Raw genomic sequence first — 15,436 nt, forward strand, 5'->3', positions numbered from 1 at the left:
ATAAGGATGGTAATGAACGTCACTGAGGATAAAGGAAGCAAAGAATTTATTGTAAAAGTTTATCAACAAAATATATATTTTAATAATATATATTGAGACTCCAAAGTTTTGATTTAAAATCACAAGAATTTTATTACTTTTAAGAGTATTCATAAGTAATGCCCTGAATCTTCCACACGCATCAAAAATCAGAGAAAACACTCGAAAATCGTGATATGTTTTCTCCGACATTGTCAATTACCGATTTTGGACAAGCACCACTCAGAAGGACAAAAACTAATCAAATGTCAAAGGGCCAGGAGCAGATGAGTCCCAGGACCCAGACTTCTGCTCCTCTGGAGCACGTCCCGTGTCCCGCTCCACGGATATGAAACATTCATTTGACGCCTGCGACATGACACGTCAGTCCTGGAGTATTAAAATACACTCAGAAAAATATTTTCGAAAAGCTTTTAGAAACACATACAACATCTAACATATCATATTAGGTTAGACAACAGCACATTAAAAAGACAACAGCTAATTTAAAAAGACTTAACATTATACTAAGTTATACTAAATTTAGATATAAATTTGAAATTAAAATATGGTTTTCATAAATAGAGGCATATGATCTACACTCTAACGTGGTTACTGGAAAATAAAACATTTATGGGGTTGAACTGTCTTAATTCTTGAATACAGAACCCTTTATTCTTCATTCTTACATAAAAACTATATTAACAAAAACTCAAAATTATTATTATAATGATTCTAGAACCGAATCCTCAATTTTTAGTGTAAGTACGTACGATGGTATTATTGTATATTGGTGTGCGTGATGTTGCATCTCGAGTGGAGACCCGTGTGATGGAAGCGCGTCGAGAATAACAAGGGCCGGATGGGAGAATCTGGCCGGAGCGACGACTGTCGGCTGATGCAGCCATCGGAATCACATCTTCCAGTCGGCGAAAAGCTTCCACTACTCCAACTTCCACGGCCAACGTACGCCGACAACATTTGGCCAGGCAATTCACACGTAGCGCCCATATATAGCAGCTTCCCCCAAGACTACCCAACTGAAGGGAGTGGCTGCAAACAATCCACATTAGACTGATAACTGAACCAGATCCTGGTGGTATGGGGGGGACGCCTTGCTGAACCAAGAACTAAGGAGTCCTAAAGTAGGAATGAATTACAATATGCCTACGATTTTATATAATTTAAATAATATTTTTTGGTTTTTGATGGTTATAAAACTGATTTTTCAAACATACTATTTTTTAAAATAGTACGATATTTTCTTAAAAAAGGTTATGATAAAAAATTTTGAGATATTGAAACAGTACGTTGAACGGACTAAATTGAATACAATTGTGACTCAAATTTATAAAATTAAGTAAACAATCGAGACTTAAGAACCTACTAACAATAGTGAAACTTTAAACTATTATTGTCTTTAAAGATTTCGATGTGGCTTAAAAATATATTTCAAAATTTAAGCCGACAAAAGGCATTTCCGAATAATCCCAGATAGTTTGCCTGCAACGAATTCTCGCAACAATATTTTAGCTCGGCCATTACCGAGAACGCTTCGATTTGGGACGAAAAGTTTTTGAAACAGTTATTGGCATCATCAATTGAAGTGTAAGTAAACAACATTAAAAATAATTGCAACTAAATCCAAGCGATTGCGCCGCCGTCACATTTTAGCGATGAAATGGCCCAGGCCAGGCGCAGGACTCGGGGAAGGACTCGGGGAAGGACTCGAGGAAGGAGCCTGGCCCGGCAGTGGAGCCAAAGCTTTCTCGAGTGCATAAATCTGTCCTGAGAATTTCCTCTGGGCTGCTCTGTTTCTTTGCCCTCCAAGTCATTTTATGATTATGTGAGAGATTTTTCCAACAAAACTCGCAACTGCATATATGTAGATGCGAATGTTCGTGCCAGTCCGTATAATGCAATAGTAAATTGTATGCTCTCAAATCGTTTCTAGCAGTGCAATTGAAGGCACTTTGATGTCTGTTCCGACTTCAATGTCCCCAATAATGGCCGCATTTCGATAGAATTATTTTCCCCAAGTTTTGGGAGTCAGAGGATGCCATTTTGATTCGAGTTTGCTAAGAAAAAGTTTTCGGCAACTGCATTAGTATAGTTATCACTTAACGAGAAAATTATATAACCTGCCGGTAATTATACAGGTAAGTATCGAAATTTGGCATTTAAAATGGGTTTGGTGATAATATAGGCTTGGAATATGGCTAATCAATTTCCGTTAAAATCGATAATAAGCTATGAACCTCGAACATTCCCAGACTTTGATATACGACAGAGCTGAGCGCAAATCATAAATAATGGCAAGTGCCATCATAAATTTGAAATTTCCTGCAGCCGGCAGCCAATGATCTTCCCCATCGTTGCATGTCCATCTCTCACCTGTTCTTCAAGCCCCCTCCTTATTCATCCTACATTACTGGTTGAAGGTGACCAATTGGGTTATCGACTGCTGCTCTATCACATAGATTATTTAATATACCTGAGATCTATTTATGTGTGAACCTGTGTGTTTTACATATTCAGTATGCACCAATTTAATATTACTTATATAAAAACCTAAGCACGGGCGAATATAGTTGATAACAAAAATTATAATTAATTAATTTTCATAATTAAGTTTTAGGGGTATATTTGTGAATGTTAATAAATATAATGTTATAGAAAAAAATTCCCTTGACAATACTTTTATGATACAATTTTATTGGAAAATTTTGTATAGATAATCATAAATGGATTGTAAAGATAAACTTGTGAATTTTAATAATAAGTATAATGATATACAAATAATATAATGGATAATTTTTTACAGATGGTCATAATTGGTTTTTTAAGGATATTTTTAAATACATTTTCTTAATAATATTTTTATGATCCAATTTTATTCAATCTCAGAACCTAAAACTAGACATTTTTGAGTGAAGAACCATTGAAGGTGTTCGTCGCCGTCGTACATGCAATTTATTCATAAATATTGTTGCCCACATTGGGGGCATGCCCTGGCCGCCTTGACGCAGATGAATTCATCTATGATAGATGATGGATGTGCCGGCTGCAGCGCCAGTCGAACATAAGTCACCGAGGGTCTGTCCCGGATCCCGGTTCCCAGTTCCCTGTTCCCGGATCCCCGGTTCCCCGATCCCGGCCAGCGGTCGCCTGTGCCTTTGCGTTAGTTTGGTTTTAGTTCGCCCCGTTTTGGGGGCAAGGAGTTTTCGTGACGTCTGAGAAATGTGCAACAACGGCAACGACGAACCAACGACAACGTGCCACTCTGTCTTCATACCCCCTCCCCCATTTCCGAGTGCCCCGTGCATGTCTGGGGCATATGAGTGGAATCGACGACATCGGCATCGGCTATCAATGATATATTTGCGCGGCTATATGCGACAATAACGTGAAATAATGACGCAGGTGTTTCGATAAGGCGACGGCCACCGTCTTCTCGAAAGGGTTTAGATTACACTGCCTTCAGGGAAAATCAATCATGGAGGGGATTGTTCTGATGGAGCAATGGCTTTGGATAAAACAAAGGAGGACATTGTATGAAAGACAGATGAATTTTTCAAAGGAAACAGGTTGTAATAAGTTCTTTGTGTGACGGTATAACTATCAGAAAAGTGGTTCTATGACTTAGTAAACCTAAGTACTAAAATAAAAAGTATTGTTGATCCCTAAAATAAGACATTGACTCCTTAGATAGATTTAGGAATGCTTCTGTATACCTGTACATATCCTCGTGGGATAAGATATTAAAATTTCCCACTCGTTAAAGGTAAATTAAATATTTATATAATATTTTTAAAAACGAAAAAAGAAATAGAATTAATTTTGTCAGAAAAATATCCAAATATATTTATGATAGTATGATATGACCTTATCCATATTATAATAAAATTGATCTATTTTGACAACGTTTTTATAATATATATCTGGTTCTTTCATTCAAAAAAGTATGTGTTAGTCTAAGGCACGCCATCTCTAACGGAGAGTTTCTTTCTCACGATCTGTTTAAGGAGAGTCCATGTCAAAGACTGATCGGTTCTCAGGATCAGTTGGTCTACAATCAAGCCCCAATCGCCACCGCTGTGATGTCCACAGCGACACTGCAACAGACAGGCATTGCCTGGCAGCTGGGACTTTAAGACAATGTTGCATGCCCCACCAACTGGGACTGGGGTCTCCAGTTTCCGTTAAGTCCAATTAAGACGGGCCCTATCTGCGATCGGGCACAATTCGTTGGGGCCTCTAGCCACCAACAGACAAGCCAACCTGTGGCCCCGGCGGCAGCAGCAGTTGGAGCAACAAATTAAGTGACAAAATGTCAAATCCAAACAAGTTGGTAACGGCTGTGCGGGGCACTGGCCAAGTGATCGGAATGAAATTTATAAATGCCAGCCACTTGACACATTTGGCAGAGTGTGCACAAAATTTGCACGGCCAACAACCGCGGCAGGCCAATCATTCAGATCGGCCAACGATCGAGGCGATGACTGCGAGGCAGGCGACAAGAAAAATCAATTAGTGAGCGACATGTGACGATAATAATGCCAACAATAAAAATTGCGCCCAGCCAAGCACTGGAGGAGTAAGCCACAGACAAAATTTGGTTACTTGAAATCCCTAAAAAATAGCATTAAAATATAGTGTATCTGTTATGAAAAAGCTTATCAAGCAGTTGTAAAAAAATATTATAACTGATAATATGTTTGTATTTGGGAAGTATTTAATAAATATTTCCCATTTTAAAAGTATTTAATATATTTCAGTCCTTAATAGGACTTTTTGCAGATAAATAAATATAATAAAATAAAGTAATAATAAAATAATATTTCACAAAACTTCTATTTTGAAATAAATAAATAAATATCAGTCATACAATTTGCATTAAAAATATTAAATAGGGGAATTTCCTGATAAATGAATGGATGAATGGCGTCAAATTAATACGCTAAATTTAATTTAAGAATTTTAATTAATTTTGCTGCATATTTATTTTTAAAGGTAGTTTCATAATATTTCCTATATGTTTCATAAAAAGATCTTGGAATTTTTTTTTGCTGTGTACAGCCTGAGGATAGGGAGGAGGTCGGATCAGCCTGTCAAGTGAAGAAAGATAACCGGGAATCGAACACGTACGTATGGGTGTTTGTCGAATCCACTGACTTTGATCGCTTGCCTTGCAATCGATCCGCCTTCACTTTGTAAGCAAATTTCAATTTCCTCTGGGAACTGGAATCAAAAAACCTCTCCTGGGGCAATGTCAATAAGTTGAGTGGAGGTTTCGCACTGGCGAGGCGAATAAACAAAATGAAATATGCCAGTGAGTCGAGGAGGAGGAGATCCTAACGAATGGGGGCCAACGGAGTCAACCGGCGATCGTTCGGGTCCAGAGAAAACCTGGGAAATTGATTATTAATCCCAAATTGAATTTGCAGACCGATATTTATTTTGATCTTAGTTGCATTTACCTCTTTTGAATTTCCTCTTCTGGGATTTTAACAGACTGAAATTGGTAGTTACTGAGTTTTGTTTTCATTATCTAAAGGCCAAAGAAGTTAAAAACGAGTTAAGTTCTTAATAACCTTACCAATATTTATTTTATTCTTTAAAGTTACCTTATTATTAAAGCTAATGAGGAATTACCAAAACGACAGAGTTCATATTAATAGTCAATTAGTTTTCGATTAATAAGTAGTTCGAATGAATTTATGCAATTATATTTAGTGCTTGAAAAAATTAACAAATCATATTTACCATAATTTTAGTCTGAATAATTACTGCAACACAATATTATCATTAATGAAATGGAAAGAATTATTTGCATAACTTTATTAATCACGACCAGACAGATTAAATGGTATAATTCTTTTATCTTGAAGCATCATAATTCATTAGCCGTTTTTAGGCAAGCCAGAGCGTCTGATTAAATCCCTCAATCACAGCTGCCTCCCACAAAACTCAATTTTAACCCATAAATTCTATTTTTTCAGACTTAAAATAAATTGGAAAAATAAATTGAAAATATGATATATTGTGGGTTGGTGGTTCCGTCCATCCTGTGACTGGTCATCTATGATTTATTTTGCAATGTGTGCAGGAGCTACTTGTCAGCCACTTCCATTGTCACTTGAAAGGAGTTGGGGGGCGAAAGGTGATTTCATCATCTGCCAACCAAACAACAGTATCTTCCTTCACATCATCATCATCATGGCCATCTCCTGATGGCAGCATCAAAAGAAAAATGAGACGCCGGGCTTTTCGGCTTGATTGAAGGTTCTCCTGATATTTGACAGATTCGATTGAAAATCCTTCGGGGCTCCTGCAATTCTCCTTGACGGATGCTGACCAGTGGAGACCAACTCAAGCTGGACGCCGTCCTGCAGATGGATGTTTGCAGATTGTGACAGCGGCAAAAGAGTAAATAAAACGGGTGGGTGGGTTGGTTGGTTGGAAAATAAATTGAAAGTGCTGCGAACGAAAATTGACGAGCTGTTAAGGTTCGAGTTTGAGTTCCACTCGAAGTTTGTCTGATTGGCGAGGGGTGATTGAACTTATTAGCATGAAATGGCCAAACTGCAGACAATCATTGTCCCCAGCTTTAATTTCTTTGCCAGCAAGGTAGAGTGGTAAAAGTGAAGTCAGACAATCACATCTTGTGGTTTTTGGACAAAAATGCTAAGTTTGAGGACTGGGAAATCAAGCACATCTGTTTTGCTGAATTTTCATTCAAGCAATTGTTTCCCAGTCAGAGACAGAAAATGGAAAAACGATGGTGTGAGTGGTGTCAACAGAAAAGTTCAATCAGAAATTAAGAAAACAGCCGCCGACAACGTAGACGACATCGCCGAAAAATGCTTGTTACGAAGGCGTGAAAAATCTCCCCCATGCAAGGGAAATTGGCATTAGACAATGAGCGAAAAGAAAGTGCAGAAATTGGGGGTGGGGGCTGAGATGCAACCGGAACATCACATCGCGTGTCGCAGACACATTTGAAGGCTTCGACAACACTTCAGACTTCCGTCGTGATGGGTTTTCCACCGCGCCCCTGGCAGCGAAAATCGCGAAAAATAAACGAAAATAATAATTGAAGATGCAGGCTTTCTATCTGTAAAAGTCTTGTTTTAATTTTACTTTTTTGAAAATGGGTGATATAAAATCTCCATACCTTTTCTTTTCTGTTTTTGTTTAACCATCGGAATTGAAAAATTAAACTTACAATTTTTTCTACTCTGAACTCTTCAGTTTTTTATTTTTTAACACTTTTTCTGTTATAGATGGCTATTGTAAAAAATATGAGATGTTGTCGGAATTGGTAAGCCTAAAAAATTTGATTTTCGATTGTATTTACTTTAAGATTTTAAATACAAAGATTTGTTGTCAATCTTGTAATTCAAAATTATTCGGTATTGAAAACATTTTTTAAGAACCAGCTAACAGAAGATATATAAAAAGATAGGTTTTTATGTTGCGAAAGATTACTCGGAATTCACATCCATTCTATCATTCCTCATCCATAATTAGCAAAACCTTCTTTTCAGGCTTGTTCCGCTATGCCCTATATATTGTATTTTTACCTAGTTAGTGGTTTCATATTTGTTTCTTTACAAATAGGATGTTTTTGAAAATCCTAAAGATAAACTTAGACTGGTTTTTCAATCACACTGAAAAAATTAAAATAAGAAAAAAAAGATTATTGTTTAAAAAATATTTTTGTTCTTTTAAGAATCCCTATGAATAAGAAATACTTTCTTTCGACTAATTCTCGCCACTTTAATTAAACTCGAAGAATTTCCCTCCCCCAAGAACTGGAGCAACCTGGGGCAAAAGCTCGAGGAGCCACATCAAAGTTAAGTGAACGTTGCCGCTCTGCCGGTGACGAAGTTGTCAGCAGGATGTCTGCGACAGAGGACTTCGGCTGGACATGGGACTCGAGTGTCCTGGCCCGGTCTCCCAGAACGAGGCACACATATTTTTCCTTTCCCTGGGTCCCTGCTTTCATACGCCACTTGCTTTTCATTTATCACAAATCCTTTATCTTTATCTATCCACTCGGCGACGTCTTCGTTGCCGCTCGGCGACTTCGTCAAACCAAATGTCGCCTCGTCCCCAGGACAACAGCACCCCCTCCCCCCGCCCGCATGTGCATTGGAGCAGATAACAAAGATCCTTCGGCGGATTGACAACTGGAGGCGAGCGAGCGAGTAACTTTGTAATTTCTCATGCCTCCAAGTGGGTCCTGCGACTTGGCCAGCCGGCAGCCCTTTCGTTCTTTTACTTAACTTTTTCTACGTCAGTTTGTCTTTCCCTAACTTTAAAGTGGGGTATTATGCTTAAAAGCTTACCAATGTGTTTTTACTAAAAGATAATAATTTATATTACTTTTTAGAATACATATTAGACCAACTATTTTCATCACGAAAACATCAAAAAACCTTCAGTCAGAACTTAGAAAAACGGTCCATATTCACTGAAGGACTTTTTGCAATACGTTACCATGAATATGCTGTCATATGCTTTCACCATATAGAAACCTATCAAAAGAACAATATATCGAAAGATCATTACTTTATGCGTTTTTTTTAATAGTTCTAACATCGATAGTAAGCACAATTGATAGCTTTAGCTTTCGATAGTGGATACTATCGATATTATTGATACTATCGAAAATCAGAGAAAATAAACTCCAACTTACAAAACAAAAATAAAAGTAGAAATTAATTATAACGAAAATGAAAGCTTAATAACTAATGATTATGAAATGCAGCTTAATACTGAACATTTCCGTTAAAAACACCGACGTGTTCTCAAAAATACAAGTATACCTACAAGTATTCTATTGATTCACAAAAATACCAAAAAACACATGTTATTTTGATGAGCATTACTATCGATATTGTGTCCAAACCATCGATGTCTACTTAATTTTAAAACCATCGATAGAATCCATCGATTGTTTTACCAACCTTATTAATCTTCAATAAAAGAGCATTTAAAGTTCGTTTTAAGAAAAGCGTCTTATTGTTATTTCTTGTGTCAGCAATGCAGCCTGATTCCGTTCATCACAGAACTATATACCCATATATACCTACACATCTGGCCATTTGAATTGCCTTTGTGCTGGTGTGTGTGTGTGTGTGTGTATGTGGGCTTACAGGCTGATGTCCTTTGTGTTCGGAAAAGGTCCTTCATTAGAAATATTTTCAACTTGTCATCTTGCTCGTCATCAACTCAACTCAACTCAATCTCAAGTCAAACCAACGGCTGTTGCCTTCGCTGTCGCTTCGGATCTCGTCAGGATGTCGGGACCCCTTTTCGACCCACTGCCCCCTATATCTCAACCCCCTGATTTTTCCCATTTCCAGCCCCCCTTCGTTAGCCTTTGTCGCTGCATGTGAGGGTGGAAGGGGGGATGGGGGCGAGGACTTGTCCAATATTGTCCTTTTTCCTTATGCTTTTCATTTGTCCATCTTGTGCTTGTACTTCGTCAGCATATCCTTCCATCCGTCGCATCCTCCCCCTCCATCGAGTTTTCCTAGCTTCTGTGTACTTTCCCCCCCTCCGGATTCCTTAAATTTTTACTCGTCCTGTGATGAAGGGTCGCGTCGCCTTTGCCTGGACAGAGTTCGTCACTTTTGAGTTTTTGGTTTGACGAACTTCGTCCTTCGGCTTCCATGGAAATTTGTCTAACTGCAAGTCTCGTCGAAACCGAAAAAAAGTTTCTAAATTTTCAGTTAATTGAAATGTTGATTTTTCAGCTGCGGGTCCAACGAACGACAAAAAGATAGCTAATGTCGATGCAGAAGGTTCGGAGATTTCCTCTTCAATCATATTAAGCAAGAAACAATTGTTTTAATATTTTGATTATAACCTCACTAGAAATACTAGTTCTACCACATATTGTGTTTAAAACAAATATTTTAAAAATGGATATTGATAATGCTGTTTGAAAAATTTCCTATTAATGTGATATCTTGTTTTAATTCAAAAGGATATATTTTTTTTGTTTCATATTAAAATGATTGATAAAATGTCGATTAATTTTCGATATCTTTTGAGATCGATACTGTAAATTTTCTAATGATCCACTACAATATTTTTTTAAAGGACTTCCACCACTGTATTGTCTTAACTTTTTTTTTTAGCTGCCACGCCCTTCTCTGGCCCACTTTCTCTAATGTACTTGTGTGTGTATAATCGAGGGGAGTGTGTCTGCATTTATTGGACATGGTTGACATTTTGTCCAGTTGCTGGACATTAACTGTACCGTTACTTTTATATTACGTGTCAGTGTCAACAGCATCATCCCATGGAATTGAGAGAATAGACGAGAAGAAAGTAGAGAAACTGTGCAACATTCAATCTTTCAGTCATTCCATCAACTCGGGATGTGGGCGAGGGGGTGAGGTAAATTGACCAGGCCAACAAGGACCACCCCTGTCCCAGGATCTGACCCCCCGTGCCCCGTTCCCCGCCCATGTCTGTCCCTCAACGGAGACGACGGCGTCTGCAACACAACTAAATACACTTCAAAAGAATAAGTTGACAGCTGACGATGACTTGTCAGAGACAGGTTTCTATCCTTTCATACATACACATAATGTGGCTTGGTCGGACCCAATACATACACACACATACCCACTGGCATGTCCAACAGTTGACGGACATTGGACAAAGGACATGGGACATCGGGCATCGGACGAGGGGCCATGAACTTTCCCCCCACTCACCCACACACACGCGTGCTACCTCAGGGATAATGATTTTTCAGTCAAGTGAAAATAATTTTTAAAGTAAACAGACAATTTCAACTCTTTGTTGGCATCGTCCATTCTAGGCAGTTGCATAAATTGTCCACAGGGCCCGCCGACCGGCGCCGTCTTCAGAATTACAGAGGGGGGCCGAAGGTGAAGGACATGGGGGTGGTTTGGGTTCGAAGCCCCTGTAAACTGTTTTCTGGTACTTCAAGTCGACCAAATAATTGCTGCTCTTACAAAAGATTCAGTTGGTGGTGAGAAAAAGATGGACAAGTGTCATGCCTTTAAAGGGGTTTTTACAAAATCAGGGGATTACATTTTATTCTAAGTTAGGGATTTATAAAAAATGTATAAAAGTATGAATGAATTTTTGTCAACTATATATGTACCAATTTTAAGTGATTCTCCTTATCATTTTTTATTTGTGTCCTATTTTTTATTTTATTTATAAATTTATAACTTTTTTTTTTTAAGAATCACATATTGAGACATTTAATTTAAAGGATTTTTTATATAGTTTTTTACAGTAGCATTTCAGAATTTTGTAAATGTTCCCTTGGTGCTCCAAACATGCATTATCTGTCATAGGAAGTTTACCGACTCTAGCTTAAAATTCAATTATTCAAGCCACCCCCAAATCGCACACAACCTCAACCCACAACCCTTCCCCCTAAAGAAATCGGTTTGAACTTATTGGACTTGAATTCCTCGTCCTTGGTCATTTAATGCAATGCAACATGCCAATCGAGAGAGTCCCTCTCTGGCTTCTGGACTCAAGTTCAAGCACTAAATAGATGGGCGTCTGAATGGGAACGGGTAGTACGTCAATCTGTCCAACTCATTCACTCATTCGGCCAGACAGGATGTCAGGCCGTCACTCACTCACTCAATTCAAACCTTGGCAAACTGAACTGAACCATTTGAAGCCATTCCATTCAGCTCGGTTACGATTTAGTTTCAGTTTCGGACGAGTCGCTGTCAATTTAAAATAGAAAATTTATAGAGCAGACAAAATGATGGACAGCCATCGGTAGTTACTCCAAAGCACAACGTCTATCGAGGAGCTTGTCCTGTAACAGTGGTATTATCTATATACATAAAACTCTTGTTAAATTTTGAAGAGTTAAGGCGGAGCCGTAAAAAGTAAAGCTACACACAGCATTCGAGTTTTTACTACATGTTCTTCTTGTCTTGAAGGTTTGGGCTAAGAACTGATTTTTCCATAAGTAACCCCAACTCGATGCAACATTTTTAGAAAACCTTTGAGCCAAGTGTATAAATATATATAAAGGGTTACCAAAATCTGCAGAGCTTTTACAATATTTCATATTAGTATTACTATTATTAATATTTAAAAAATTACAGTTCCCTCCCCTTTCTGAATTAGTATTATTTTTTGGAACCCCTTACACAACCCTTTATCTTTTCCCTAGAAGATTCCCCATTTACCCACTGTGCCTGGCCAAGAACTGGGCGTGGCTGCTTGGGGGCGGCTGACTAACTGAGTGAGTGAGTGACTGACTGGCAAATTGATGGACAGATTGATGGACAGATGAGATTAAATAACTTGTAGAATTATATATATGTATACATAGCCCCCATAGCCCGCACAGGCGGGATTCGACGAGGACAACAACCGCACGTACCAAACGAATCCTTCCAGGACTCGAAGAAAAAAAGGAAAGGAAGGGGTTGTGGGGACAACTGCGTGCAAAATGCATTGCAAAAAGTTTCTGCGCTCGACCTCCTTTCTAGCGATTTGTCAGGACGAACTTAGTTTTCGACTTGTGCCTTTGTTCGCCTGTTTCGTCAATCAAAATTACGTGACGTTCTGTATTCTCCGTTGGCCTTCACTCAAGCCTCGTCATAAATGCTGGGGGAAAAGGACATTTATTCCCTGAAAGTCCCATCCCAAATGCGTAACAGATGGGATAGGTACGTGTTTCTGACCACCAAACTGTTTCCTGACGCAAGACAAAAGTTTCCAATTAATCGCACGCTTCTGATGACAAGACTTATTCGGTTTCATTTAATAAATAGGAGTGTTTTGGAGTGGAATGGCATATACTTGATGCTTGTACATTTATTTTTGGCTGGATTTATTTTGAAATCCTTATCCATAAAACATTTTATGGTTCACTTACTTCAACACAGATAAAATTCGGACGTTTTTATCTTAGTTTAAAACGATAATTTTAAAGCTGAAAATTTTTCCATTTTGCTCGAATCCAGTTGAATTTGCGCTATTTACATTGTATATCTCAACAAATAAACTAATAGTCAAGTCAGTAGTGTAAACTTATCAAGAAGTTGTTAAAAAAAACTCTGTTTAATTTTTTCTTTTCTCACCATTGTGTTCTAATATTGAGAACATTGATACCAAAATGTCCTTACACGGAACGAATGTTATTAATTCAAGAACAATGTACTTGAATATTTCTCTCTGTAAAGGTTTAATCATCAAATATGATAATCCAATTTTATATACTTTCCAGAAAAACAATATACTAACAATATACTAAACAATATACAATATAAAAGAGATGTTTAAAGTGGTATTGTCGCCCCCCAACTCATCTCTAAAAAAAACCTTGTCAGAAAACAAAAAACCGCAAATGCAAGAAAAAATGGCAAAACCAGCATATGGAGGACGCCTCGAGTTGATTGATTTGTCGCAGACTCTTGAAAGGAATCCAAGCGGACGGAAGTGGCACTTGATCTCTAGGTGATGCATAGTTATTCAATGTCATTTCGCTTTCATGGGGCTTGCTTAGGTGGACCAGTAGCGGCGGCGGATGCTGATGTGGCCACCACTTGTCCGATGATATATCACTGACAATGTGAAAAATATGAAAAACTAAACCGCCAGAGCGATGTACTGAGGCCAAACCCGACGGCCCCGAACCCCTCCGTATAGGTAGTGGCCCGAAACAAATGAAGCAATAAATTTCGCTGACAAAAAACAAGCAAAACACCGAAATGAGTGAGTGAGCTGAGCAGAGCAGAACGGAAAGTTGGCCCCAAAAACATTGTATGTACATGCCGCTAAGTACGCGAGAATTTCGACTAAGTGCCTGTATAGGATGGATAATGCTCAACCGGCGGCATCGCAGCATCTTAGCCTCTTAGGATCTCAGCATCCAAGCATTTCGCATTTCGGTGTGTGTTTATATATCACTCACATGTATGTCAGATGACAAACAACTGACAAGTGACAAGCTTCAGCATCTCTGCATCTCAGCATCCAAGTTGTCGTCTTGGTCGACTTTAGCCGCCTGACGATGATGAGTGGTGGCCAAGGCGACGTCGGCTACAGTGGAACGCAATTAATATGGGTCTTGGTGGGGGATCGACATCGACTGCCAGAGGGAGTTTGGGAAGGGATTATAATATGTCTGGGAATGTAAGGTCCGCAAATGTTCTTTCTTTTGCCATAAAAAGATGGGAACGGAAAGGATTTGGAAACTTGTATAGACATTTTATTATAACAGAATATATTTAACATAATTCGAACTTGATTACTTAAAAATGCAAGTCATTAATAATGATGGCTAAAGGCTAAAAAATGTTTTTTGATTTTAAAAAATATGGTATTCCAAAAATTTGACTTCTTTTACATTTAGGTTTATTTAAGTAGTCGGATTAAACGTACAATATGTATTACAATGCGTATGCTAAATATGTACAGGAATCATTTAGCAAAATAAAATTGGTCTTTTAAGACCCGCACTTACATTTTTTAGTTTCATCACATAATGAAGGGCTTTTATATCGACTTAAATAATTAAATTTTTTTTTAAGTTTTCTTTTGGATTATGTAATTTATTATTTACCAGATTAATTAAAATTAATTTTAAAACTGAATTTACAACCTTACAATTTTTTTCAATTGTGTCGTAGAAAACTCTAGACATTTTGTGGAGAGTTTTTAGGAACACCCCTGATAAAAACTATATTGGTCCCCTGCTTTGCCACTGAGTTATATGATATGATTTTAGGAATCGTTGAGTTTGTAGAATTTATGATGGGTTTAAAATTATATACGCCATGACTTCCGTCATTTTATGTCGTTTGGTAAACTTACATAGGCACACTGAGAAAATGGATCCCAATGAATAAGATTTACCATCCCCAAAAGAGTTATAGCCCACTGTTAGCACGACATTTTTGTTGGCTTTGGCAGCGAATTATGATGATTATGATGATGAACGTGTGGTTGTCCGATACGCCCAGCCGCCTCTTGCCAATTGAGGCCCGGTCCGTCAACTTGAGGAGGAAAATGCTCGGGAAGAGTTCCGCGGAATTTCATCCGGCGCACATCACATCATCTTTGCGACGAGGTTGCCCAGGCAATTGTCTGCCTCTCGAGGCGTTCACCAAATCCAAGAGTGTCAGAAAATTAAGAAGCCCAATTAGATGCTGCCACCTGTCAGCAGTTCGTCATTTCCATCCGAGAATATGACATTCATTCATACGGCAGAGTGACGAAGTAGACGAAACGCATCAACGGACGGGTTGTTCTACTTGTTGTTTTTTCCGAGATGCCGAGAGCCCACTGTGTGCGAGATGTTTAATCACAAGAGTTGAGGCCATCATTGAGGCAAATGTGGCGGGGATTTTCGTGAAATAAATGTTTAAATATAGCCTGTGTC

Source organism: Drosophila suzukii, chromosome 2L, assembly GCF_043229965.1.
Source record: "Drosophila suzukii chromosome 2L, CBGP_Dsuzu_IsoJpt1.0, whole genome shotgun sequence".
Classification (NCBI taxonomy): domain Eukaryota; kingdom Metazoa; phylum Arthropoda; class Insecta; order Diptera; family Drosophilidae; genus Drosophila; species Drosophila suzukii.